Raw genomic sequence first — 12,295 nt, 5'->3', positions numbered from 1 at the left:
AAAACACGGCAGCCAAAAGGGTGAAAACAGTCAACAGAGATGATGAAAGTTACATAGTTGAGGAATGAATCACTTGATTGGCAAATAATATACTATTGACATAAGTGACACAAATAATAATATACTGTATAATGACATGGGAAGGGGGGGGGGGTCATTTAACAAGGAATTTCAGCAGAGTAACAACACAGGAGTAAGACTGGCAGAGATACACACTGGTTAACTACGAGTTGTTGATAATTTTTACATTGGTTGGGATTGGACTGTTCTTACTGCGGATCAGTACATGGTCGTATGGACACACAATGACACGTTACAAAGGGCACCAGTACACAAGCAGGGACAGTATATTAACGTCTCTTACGCACACAAACACACTAATATCGTCTCCTGTATACAGACACAATATCAACTTATGGAATAGGCCCGCTGCAGTTTCCTCCATTATTATGTTCTAATGTCGACGTCCCATTAACGTATTGGGCTGGATACGGTTGTAGTCATGATTATATTCTGCTAAGATGACGCAAGTAGCGCATGTAATTAATCAGAAATAATTATCATTCCAAAACATATATTTTTTTAGCTCGTTAATTTACAAAGTAAATTAGCGGCAGTGTGCAGGCAGTCGTCAAAACTCTTGGGATGCAAATGGTGTCTGGCAACTATCATGAACAATTATGCCATTTGTCGCAATTAAACTAATCGTATCATAATAAAATACTATTTAAGACTTTAGATCATTTAAAGGAAATCAATGGTTATATTCCAAGCATTTAACAGAGAAGGAATCGAAGATACCTAGAGACAGAAAAAAATAAAAATAAAAATTATCCGCAGGCGATAATGTAAAGAACAAATTACAACATTAAGGGTAGTGTCAACAACAGCAGTATACCCAACCATGCAGTAAATGTTCCTCTTTCTCCCCAAATACCCTTTTTATTCTCTACAAATTTTGTACAGTGAATACGGTGTGTAATGTCTTCCATGACCATCGTCCATTTGCATTCACATACTGCTTAGACCACCAGATTACACTGACATATAACGAGTCCTAATTATTTAGTCCTGTCTAGTGAAACAAAGAGACTCAGATATTTTAATTCACGTCAGGGGAGAAATTATATTACTCAGATGTAGAGAATGAGAGATTATTCCCAGCTGGAAGACGTAGAGAGCAAGTGCCATCACAACTCTGTCTTGTGTTTTAATAGATTCCACGTGTGTGTGTGTGTGTGTGTGTGTGTGTGTGTGTAAAGGAGTCTCGTATAGTGTGTCTATGGATCCCCAAATCAACATCATGCACCTCAGAACCACTAAAATGAACCTTTATAAATCTTGACCACATGATCTTTATGAACATTAGGTTAGGTTAGGTTATGGCCCAGTAAATCTCTGAACTAATAGGAGAATTGACTATTTATTTGACAGACGATACTCTTAATTATAATAGTAATAGCTATTTAAATACAATTGACTATTTATTCAATTTATCTTTACTACGAAACACAAAAAAAATAAATTATGCAACAAAACATTAAAAACAAATATAAAGGATATTTCATAGTTAAGCAATTTTATCCTTTTCTAAACATCTTTATTCTCTGTCTGTCTCTCTATTTCCGTCCTATTCTCGCTTCTTCCTCCTCCTTTAATCAACACCCCCCCCTCCTCCCAAGATGTCACCAAGACTGTCAGGAGTGTCAATCTTCGCCATGACTGTCAGGGGTGTCAGCTCTCACCATGACTGTCAGGGGCGTCAGTTCTCCCCCTGGCTGTCACAACACCACCAGGACCGCCGCCACAACACTGTCTCACACCTGACACATTGAGGTGGAATGCCAGACTTTTTATGTAAATATTGGTAAGCAGACAGACAGACAGACAGACAGACAGACAGACAGACAGACAGATGGAGATTCAGTAAAATGATTAAATACGTTCACACTGATTCAACATATATATTAACATTGCCAGTATACAAGGAAAGTATATAGACGGTACAGGTAAACACACAATGTACATACACAGTGAAGGTACAAAATCCGACGAGTACAAGGAAAGCTTTGGTCGTCGATGCAGGCTACCCCCCCTTACCGGATGTGTTGTGTTGTGTTTGATATGTTGTGTTTTACGTGGGTTTGTTATGTTATGTTTTCTAGAGACTAATTAAACCAAGTCAACCCACGTGCAGGGGGGGGGCGGAGCTAATTATGTGACGTCATAAGGTCATTGTATTATATAATTATAAGATATTCCTGCCATATTTCCTGATTTCCTCATCCACGTGAACTTCTCATGTAATCTTTATTTGTATGAAATTCCTATTCTTAATATTATAAATGTATTATATATAATTCATAACCTCCTTCTTCCTCTTGTTGCACTCTATATATATTTGCTACATGCACAATAAAATCCATTTTTTCTATGTTTTTCATCCACTGGAAATCGATGAAATATCAAACATTTTTACCATGTAGTCTGTAAGTTGATATACATCCAGATACAGAACATTTGCCAGGCACTGTCACAGACCTTCACACCATGACGGCCAGCTACTGAGGTCCCACCCTGGGCCGCCGACCTTACGAAAAAATTTGCGATGAAGGACGAATTTTCGACTCGAAGTGGGTTGAGAAGGTTTAATTAGACTTTAATGCTTCCCTTGTGTTGTGTTTGGTACGTGTGAGTGTGTATGTGTTAAGGTAAATCAGCATATAAACGTCTGCCATACAATAAATCTAATAAGATAAATTAATATAGCTGTATCTATAAAATATTTAGAAATAAAAATAAACAAATGAAAAATATATAAAAGAACAAGTTTAAGAAGCTGTTCAGTAATTGACAAATAGTACTAAGTCGTTATTGTTTTTGTAATGATGGATACAATTTTGTGTTACCGTATTTTTTATATTATTCTGCATTGCATTACTAGATATAGTTGTATTTATAATGTAAAGTCATCCTCATCGTCATCATCATCATTATTAGGTGCAGTAACTTCTAGTAATAACTAAATAATCATAAAAAACAGGATAAACAATATACACACAACTCGTCCAGGTGTAAACTGTACTAGAAACACTCCAGATGTTTACTATGGCAGGTATTAATTTGGGTCACTGTCATGAAACGGAAGGATCTCTCTCTCTCTCTCTCTCTCTCTCTCTCTCTCTCTTTTTTTTTTTTTTTTTTTTTTTTTTTTTTTTTTTTTTTTTCAAAATATTGTGAAAAAAGTAGATAAGACAGGCAGACAGGCAGACAGACAGACAGACAGACAGACAGACAGACAGACAGACATACACAGACACACAGGAGGCGGGCGGGCAGGCAGGCAGGCAGACAGACAGACAGAAACAGACACACAGACATACACAGACAGACAGAGAAGACAGACAGACAGACAGTATCTCTCTCCTGAAGCATCACAGTTGAGGAGCTTTAAGTTAATAAACCTTATCAGATGTGCCTACCCACCCTACCCATGAACCTCCCTGACACCCCTCTACTACCCTACCCACCAGACACTCCCTGACACCCCCTACTACCTTACCCGCAGACACTCCACCACTTCTACTACCCACCAGACACTCCCTGACACCCCCTACTACCTTACCCGGACACCTGACACCCCTCTACTACCCTACCCGAGCCTCCCTGACACCCCTACTACCCCCGACACTCCTGACACCTCCTACTACCCCTACCCTTGAACCTCCCTGACACCCCCGACACCCCCCTACTACCCTACCCGCCAGACACTCCTGACACCCCGACACCTCCCTACTCCCTACCGCCAGACACTCCCTGACACCCCCCTACCACCACTACCACCCCTGACACCCTGATATCACTTCCACCCTGTATCTATAGGGGGAGATAGACGCTACTGGGCAGAGGGAAGGAAAGGGGAGGAGGGAGAAGCTGTTGAGAGGAATAGGGGGAACGAAGAGACCAGAAGAAAGAAAGAAAGAAAGAAAAGAAAAGAAGAAAAGAAAGAAAGAAAGAAAGAAAAAGAAAAGTTAAGTTAGGTTAGGGTACATTAGGTCAAGTCAGGTTAGGTTAGGTTAGATTAGGCTAGGTTAGGTTAAATACAATTAGATTAAGTTTGATTAGGTTAAAGTTATATTAGATTAGGTTAAGTTGGTTAGATTAAAATATTTTAGATTAAGTTAGATTAGATCAGGGTACACCAAGTTGAGTTAGGGTAAGTTAGGTAAATTAGATTAGGTTAGATTAGATCAGGATACACCAAGTTGGGTTAGGATAAGTTGGGTTAAATTAGATTAGGTTAGATTAGATCAGGGTACACCAAGTTAGGTTGGGGTAAGTTAGGTTAAATTAGATTAGATTAAGATTAGATCAGGGTACACCAAGTTAGGTTAGGATAAGTTAGGTTAAATTAGATTAAGTTAGATTAGATCAGGGTACACCAAGTTAGGTTAGATTTTGTTAGTTTAGGTCAGCGTAGAATAGGTTAGGTTAGGTTCCTAGAACTTAGTTACTTCACAAAACCCCTAATAAAATTCACTTATTATTGAGATATAAACACATTCAGATAAATAAACAATAAAAAAAATACATAATAAAAACAAATAATATAAAATAATTACATTAACTTCGGATAAAAATAAAAACAAAACAAAAACATAATTGGCAACTCGTTAAGAGGATGACCAAAAAAAATGAAATGGGAGAAGCCTTTGTGGGTACACCAAAAAATAGGTATAGGCCTATTATTATTTTTTTACAACACTGTAGGGGGTGAAGAAAGTGTGGGGAGGGGGGGGGTTGAGGGGAAGGTGTATGAACCTCCGTCCTGAGTGGCAGAGAAGTGTCAGGTCCTCCTGACTGAATTACTCTGAATAGGCAAACTGTACTTCAGGGAGAGGTTATGGGGTGGGAGAGGTTATGGGTGGGAGAGGTTAGGGGGTGGAGGTTATGGGTTGGGGAGGTTATGGGGTGGGGAGGTTATGGGTGGGGGAGGTTTGGAGTGGGGGAGGTTATGGGATGGGAGAGGTTATGGGATGGGAGAGGTTATGGAGCGGGAGAGGTTATGGAGTGGGAGAGGTTATGGGGTGGGAGAAGGGTAGTTTTAATTGGCTAACAGACAACTGGGTGTTAGGATGGTGCGGGCGGATGGGTGTTAAGGGGAGGGGAGGGGAAGGGGTGGGAGGGGAGCGGGGCTAGGGGAAGGAGCTGAGGGGGGTAAGAGGGGACAGAGGGTAGGGTTGTTAGGGTTAGTGCCATGTGGTAGCCAAAAGGTCTCATCCCCACTCCCTCACTCCCGTCCCACTCCCCACTCACACTCATCTCCCTACTATTGCCTTATCCTTACTATCCTGGCATCAGTAAGTTGATTCCCACAAGATATATAATTAAAAAGATGGATATCCATTCAGAACGTTATAAAATTTCACGTTGGTTTAGTATGTATACGTAAACAATACATATATACATGAATAATGTACATAGGCAGTGCAGATATACAATGTAAATGAACAGTGCAGGTACACAAACAATGATAAACAGAAAAAAAATAAAATAAAAATGTAACTTGTCTCAGCCAAGGACGTTGTACAAGCAGTAATAGATTATTCTACACCTTTACGGGGGTTATACTATATGACACATTGGACAAAGAAATCTTTTAACACTCATAACGGCTTCTGTCGCGGTGATCGTTGCGGATGGTTTCAGAGCCAAGGGTGCTGAATATTTTTTTTTTTTTAGTGAGTTTACATTAAATAACCTGCTCTGAGATGGTACTCCTCCCTTGTTACCTTGATACCTGGTCCTTAATTATTAACATTGCTGTCTATTTTTATTCTTCTTGTAAGGTTAGTGTCTTGAATCTTTCTTCCACATAATTATCAGTCTTATGCGTTTTTCTCTTGCTATTTCTACCTCTCACTTCCTTCTCAATCATGTCTTTCCATGTGTACTATTCCAGATGATACTAAATGTTACATAATACTTCCCCGAAATAAATGTACAGTATATATATTAGTTGCCTTCAAGATAGCTCAGGTTCTCATCTGGCTCAGCCATGTTAATATTATGAATTTTATCAACTCTGTATCTGTGTTCTTCTGGCTAAATAAACTGTTTCAATATCAATATCTCCACAGTTATTCGTAGTGTATTATCTATCTAGTTATCTCAATCACTCTCACTGTGTTTTCTTTTCTTCATCTTTTGCTTATACCTTTCGTCCATTGTTCTCCTCTCTCCAAGTTATTCTATTACTGTATTGTGTCAGGTGTAGATGACACAGTCCAAATAGGCCCCCTGTCCCAGTATAACCAAGTCCAAATAGGCCCCTGTCCCAGTATAACCAAGTCCAAATAGGCCCCTGTCCCAGTATAACCAAGTCCAAATAGGGCCCTGTCCCAGTATAACCAAGTTCAAATAGGCCCCAGTCCCAATAGAGCCCAGGCCCAGTAGGCCCTAGTTTTAAGAGACCCTAATCAAAGACGTAGTCGAGACCACAACTCCCCTGCACAAGATAGCGTCAGGGATGTTAAACTATTAGTGGGTTGAGTTGGGGTAACGAACCTTCAAGTAAGCATTTTCGGGAGGGATGGGGGGTGTATTCTTCAGGTGATCCGCATTTATGAGTGTCTGAAATCCCTGAATTATGGATGGTCCGGTGTTATTTTGACAGTGAAATATTTACCTACTATAAAAGATTGTTCTTTGTTTTCAAGTTCTTGATGCACACAATTTGCTTGAGGTCGACCATATTCAGACGCTTTATTTTTCTATATATCTAAAACAAAAGAATTGCTCATTACTATTAAGAATCATCGACATATTTAGTAGAATAGGTGATGTTCGGCATCTATGGGGACTCATCATTATCCCCATGACTAAATAAGCGCTCAAGCATGCACGATCAGAAAGGTCAGTGCCAGATTGCTCAGTGAAGGAAACTTTCCTGGTTCCGCTGCCAGAACTAAGTTAAGAGCCGTATCTGTTACATGGGTCATCTTGCCTTAGAAAATTGACCGCAACCCAGGAAATCCCCACTTAAGGCGGATTAGTGGTTGACCAATCCCTCCCAACTCATTTAAAAATTAAAAAAAATGATAATAATAATCTGAGGCCTCGAAAGGTCTTTTGGAAAAAAAAACCGAGACCACAGACGTCCAAGACTGAAACCGAGACCAAAACACACGAGACGGGGACAGAGACCAAGACCTGGAAAACTGGTCACGAGAACTACTGTATATCACTGGCCCTAATCTAATCTAACTAAACCTGATATTTGGAGGAGGGGAAGAGGAAGGGAAGGGGAAAGAGAAGAGGGATAGGGAAGGGGGCATCATTACCCTCACCAGGACAAACATAAACAAACCAAACTGGCTGTCCAAACATTCTTCCCCTCGTCTGCTACCGGAAACAGTGAGGGGAGAGTGACCTGGGTGTCCCACATACTGACCCCCCCCTCAGTCCTTGTTTGCCTCCTCTCTCTACTTCACTGACCCCTCACTCACCCACTTCCTCACTCCTTAGTCTCCCTCCTCCTACCATTGTTTGTACAGTTATCTGGACAAAAATATAAACTTGCTCAGCCACAAATCTCTCTCTAAACAATTTATACACTGAGAGGACAGAAAGGATTAACAGATTAAGACCTTTTGGATAGAGAAACCTTTTAATATTATTAGATAAATAACGAAGCCTATTATGACTGAAACCTGTTAGGAAGGATGACAAATAATTACTGAGAGAGAGAGAGAGAGAGAGAGAGAGAGAGAGAGAGATCTACAGGTGAGTAATAATAAAAACACTCAACACAATTTTTTTTCAGCTGGTTTTAAGGGTTGAGTTAGGAGGGGGGGTGAGGGGGAAGGGGTATAGGGGAGGGGAGGGGAGGGGGTATAGGGAGGGGAGGGGTATAGGGGAGGGGGGAGGGGTATAGGGGAGGGGGAGGGGGTATAGGGGAGGGGGGAGGGGGGTATGGGGGAGGGGGGGAGGTATAGGGAGGGGAGGGGGTATGGGAGGGGGTATAGGGAAAGGAGAAGGAACGAGAGTGACCCTTTATGATTTTATTGGGGTAAGAAGGACCAGGGTCTCTGTTCACCCCCTGAAGTCTCCCCTTACGCAACTAGTACACCTGAGGCGTGCTGGTGGGTGTGTGCTGGTAGGCTGGTGAGGGTGTGGTGGTAGGCTGATGAGGTGTGGTGGGTAGACTGCGTGAGGTGGTAGGCTGGTGGTGTGTGCTGGTAGGCTGGTGAGGGGTGTGGTGGTAGGCTGATGAGGGGGTGTGTGGTAGACTGTGGGTGTGTGCTGGTAGGCTGGGTGAGGGTGTGGTGGTGAGGGTGAGGTGTCCGACTCCCCATTCTCTGGCCCATACAGAAGACAACATATCACGTGATCGATATGACTCTGCCCACCCAGGACCAAGTGTGTGTGTGTGTGTATGTGTAGAGGTGTGTGTGTGTGTGTGTGTGTGAGGTAGGTGTGTGTGTAGAGTGTAGGTGTGTGTGTGTGTGTAGAGGTTTGGGTGTGTGTGTGTGTAGAGGTGTGTGTGTGTGTGTGTGTGTGTGTGTGTGTGTGTGTGTAATAATAATAATAATAATAATAATAATTAACGGTTTATTGAAAGAGCTTTTGCAGCCAGAAGGCTGAAAATATACAGTTACATATTGGGGGAATGGGTTACGAATTACAAATAATATACAAGTGACATAAGTGACACAAATAAGACATATAGTAACTTAGATGGGGATCAGCTCAAAATACAGTTCATTTCAACATAGTGACAGTGTAGGGAGCAGTGTTTACTGGGAGTGAATACACTGATTTATTACATGTTATTGATAATTTTTACAATGGTTGGGACTGGGCTGTTCTTATAGCGATCAGTTCGTGCACGTATGGGCTGGATGCGGTTGTGTGTAGAGGTTTGTGTGTGTGTGTGTGTGTGTAGAGGCTTTGTGTGTGTGTGTGTGTGTGTAGAGGTGTGTGTGTGTGTGTGTGTGTAGAGGTGTGTGTGTGTGTGTGTGTGTAGAGGTTGTGTGTGTGTGTGTGTGTGTGTGTGTGTGTGTGTGTAGAGGTTTGTGTGTGTGTGTGTGTGTGTGTGTGTGTGTGTAGAGGTTTGTGTGTGTGTGTGTGTGTGCGTGTGTGTGTGTGTGTGTGTGTGTAGAGGTTTGTGTGTGTGTGTGTGTGTGTGTGTGTGTGTAGAGGCTGTGTGTGTGTGTGTGTGTGTGTGTGTGTAGAGGTGTGTGTGTGTGTGTGTGTGTGTGTAGAGGTGTATGTGTGTGTGTGTGTGTGTGTGTATATAAAGGTCTGTGTGTAGTAGGTGTGTGTGTGTGTGTGTAGAGGTGTAGGTGTGTGTGTGTGTGTGTAGAGGTGTGTGTGTAGAGGTGTGTGTGTGTGTGTGTGTAGAGGTGTATGTGTGTGTAGAGGTGTGTGTGTGTGTGTGTGTATATAAAGGTCTGTGTGTGTAGAGGTGTGTGTGTGTGAGTATATAAAGGTCTGTGTGTGTAGAGGTGTGTGTGTGTGTGCGTTCGAGAGAGAGCAAGCAGCAGATTGCACACTGTATACCTGTTCCATCCATATACAAGCTGAATTAAAGTGAACTTTTATGAAAATTTTCGTATAGAAACATGTATCAAATTATTAGTTTTAATTATAAAACAAACATAGATACATATCATACACTGCTTTCAACTGCCATACAGCTGCGGTGTCCGAGTGGTTAAGGAGATGGACTTGAAATCCATTGGGCTCTGCCCGCACAGGTTCGAATCCTGTCCGCAGCGTAGTGTTTTGAGAGTGATTTCCTTAAATCAGGATTCGAATCCCAGAAGTGTACAGTGAAGTAAAATACGGTAGTAAGATAGATTATATTTTTAGTATTGAACTGTAGTCAAGTTTGGCGGAAGTCCAATATAGCTGCGCCGAGCTGCGCGTGGTGGTGAGGGTGGCGGGTCTTCTCTCTTCCCGCCGACACACCCCCGCCGCCTCACTATCACCTGCTGATAATACTGAGTTATTAGGTTTATTAAACACTTCACTGTGATACGGTGACTGGTGGTGACGTCATACCCTGGTGCCAACGACCGACCACATGAATATTGTAAACTGCTTAATGTAATAATAATAATAATAATAATAATAATAAGAACTATCAAGATAAGAACCAAGTTAAGGGGGATAACAATACGATACAGGAACATAACCACTCTTATTGTACATATACCTTATATCTTTATAGAAGTACAATGCTTCATTGTAACTGACCAATCGGGAATTCAAACGAGCTGGATTTTAATTTCATCAATTTCCAACAATTGACAACAAAATGTAAGTGACGAGTTAATACACCTGTCCCAATTAACCTAACCTAAACATAGTATCCCTAACTTAACCAAAACCTAATTTACCCTTCCCCTCGCCTCACCTAACCTAACCTAACCTGGATAAACTTAGTACAGTATTTGGACATGACCCATTACGCTTGGGGCCCCATAAAATACCATCTATTTGGGCTAGGGACTGATCATAAGAGTTAATTAGGGTAGGTTAGATTTGGTTGGGGCCTCTTGGGACTGAAGCCTCTAAGAACTGGGGCCTCTTGGGACTGGGGCCTCTTAGCACTGGGGCCTCTTAGCACTGGGGCCTCTTAGCACTGGGGCCTCTTAGCACTGGGGCCTCTAAGAACTGGGGCCTCTTGGGACTGGGGCCTCTTGGGACTGGGGCCTCTTGGGACTGGGGCCTCTTGGGACTGGGGCCTCTTAGCACTGGGGCCTCTTAGCACTGGGGCCTCTTGTTGGGGGCTCCCAGCACCAGGGCCTCTTAGCACTGAGCCTTCTAGCACTGGGGTTCTTACACTGGGGCCTCTAGCATCAAAATTTTAGCACTGGGGCCTCTTAATTGGGGCCTCTTAGCACTGGGGCCCTTAGCACCTTCTTAGCATGGGGGCCTTCTTAGCACTGGGGCCCTTAGCACTGGGGCCTCTAGCACTGGGGGCCTCAGCACTGGGGCCCTTAGCACTGGGGGCCTCTTAGCACTGGGGCCTCAGCATCAAATTTCTAGCACTGGGGCCTCTAGTTAAATTTAGCACTGGGGCCTAATTGATCAGCCATGTGGGTGATCTCTTTCGATGCAAGTTCTCTCCTCCTCTTCCCACAGTTACCGTTTATTGCCCTTCTCTCCATCCTCCCACTTCCTCTTTCCCTACTCTGCTTCTTCCTCTTCATCATCCCATACCTTGTTATTCCACTTTCTCCTTTCGGCCCATGAAGGCCCACTGCCCCCTCCATCTCTTCCTCTTCCTTTCTTCTAACTTTTCTCTCCCAAATATTTCTATTATCATATATAATCCTCTCTCTCTCTCTCCATTCTCTCTCTCTCATTCTCTCTCATTCTCTCTCTCATCTTCTCTCTCTATTCTCTCTTTCTCCTCCCTCTTATACTTTCTCCTCCCCCCACTCTTCCCTCTTTCTCTCCCCCTCCTCCTCACACCCTCCCTTCTCCTCTCTCACTCCCTCTTCTCCCACTTCACCCCTGTTTGACTCCTTTCTCACAACTTTCTACTCGTTTCCACTTTCTATACCTGTTCTTACTCTTTGGTTTTCTCCTCCAACACCTCCTCCTTACTCTTGCTCCTCCTCCTCCATTTACTTCCTTTCCTCTTCCTTCCAATGTTCTATTTCTTCTTTACTTCCTCATCCCACTCTTCTTCCTCTTACTCTTCCTTCCTCCTTACACCTCCCTATTTCACCTCCTCTTCTTACTCTCCTCCTCTTCTCAACCTTCCTTATTTCTTCCTTATTTGTTCTAGGTGGTAGCTAGTCTGCTACCCTCCCTGCCTGCCATTCACCCTGCCTGCCATCCACACTGTCACCCTACCACACCAACCCTATCACCCTACAACACCCTCCCTTACACACCTGCTGTATATTACTTGCCACCCACCCTGCCACCCCATCCCTGTCGTTCTGCCACCCCTTTCCTGCCATCCTGCCACCCATTCTACCAACCCCTCCCTGCCATCCTACCACCCCTTTCCCGCCATCCTGCCACCCATTCTACCACCCCCTCCCTGCCATCCTGCCACCCACCCTACCACCTCTCCCCGCCACCCCTAGCAACCATAGACGCATCACTACCGTCCGTCGTCATATTGGCAACATGATCACGAAGCCAAGGAACCGCTCCCAGACCGGATATTGTCTTATTACACCACTGTTACAAAGTTGCCACTGTTTAGTCAAGTTACAATGTTAAAATGCTACCACTGGTTCATTGTACAGTAGAGTGGAACAATGTT

The 12,295-nt window shown here is 43.1% G+C and overlaps 1 non-coding gene across 1 annotated transcript; it reads left to right on the top strand.

The window, feature by feature from the left end:
* The first annotated feature begins 9,700 nt into the window (after nucleotides 1–9,700).
* On the top strand, nucleotides 9,701–9,782 carry Trnas-uga. The gene has a single exon. It is a non-coding gene; the product is annotated as a tRNA-Ser (tRNA).
* Nucleotides 9,783–12,295: the final 2,513 nt, after the last annotated feature.

Source organism: Homarus americanus, unplaced genomic scaffold (genome assembly GCF_018991925.1).
Source record: "Homarus americanus isolate GMGI-L3 unplaced genomic scaffold, GMGI_Hamer_2.0 scaffold17515, whole genome shotgun sequence".
NCBI classification, from domain to species: Eukaryota; Metazoa; Arthropoda; class Malacostraca; order Decapoda; family Nephropidae; genus Homarus; species Homarus americanus.
This window is presented reverse-complemented; position numbering and strand designations above follow the sequence as displayed.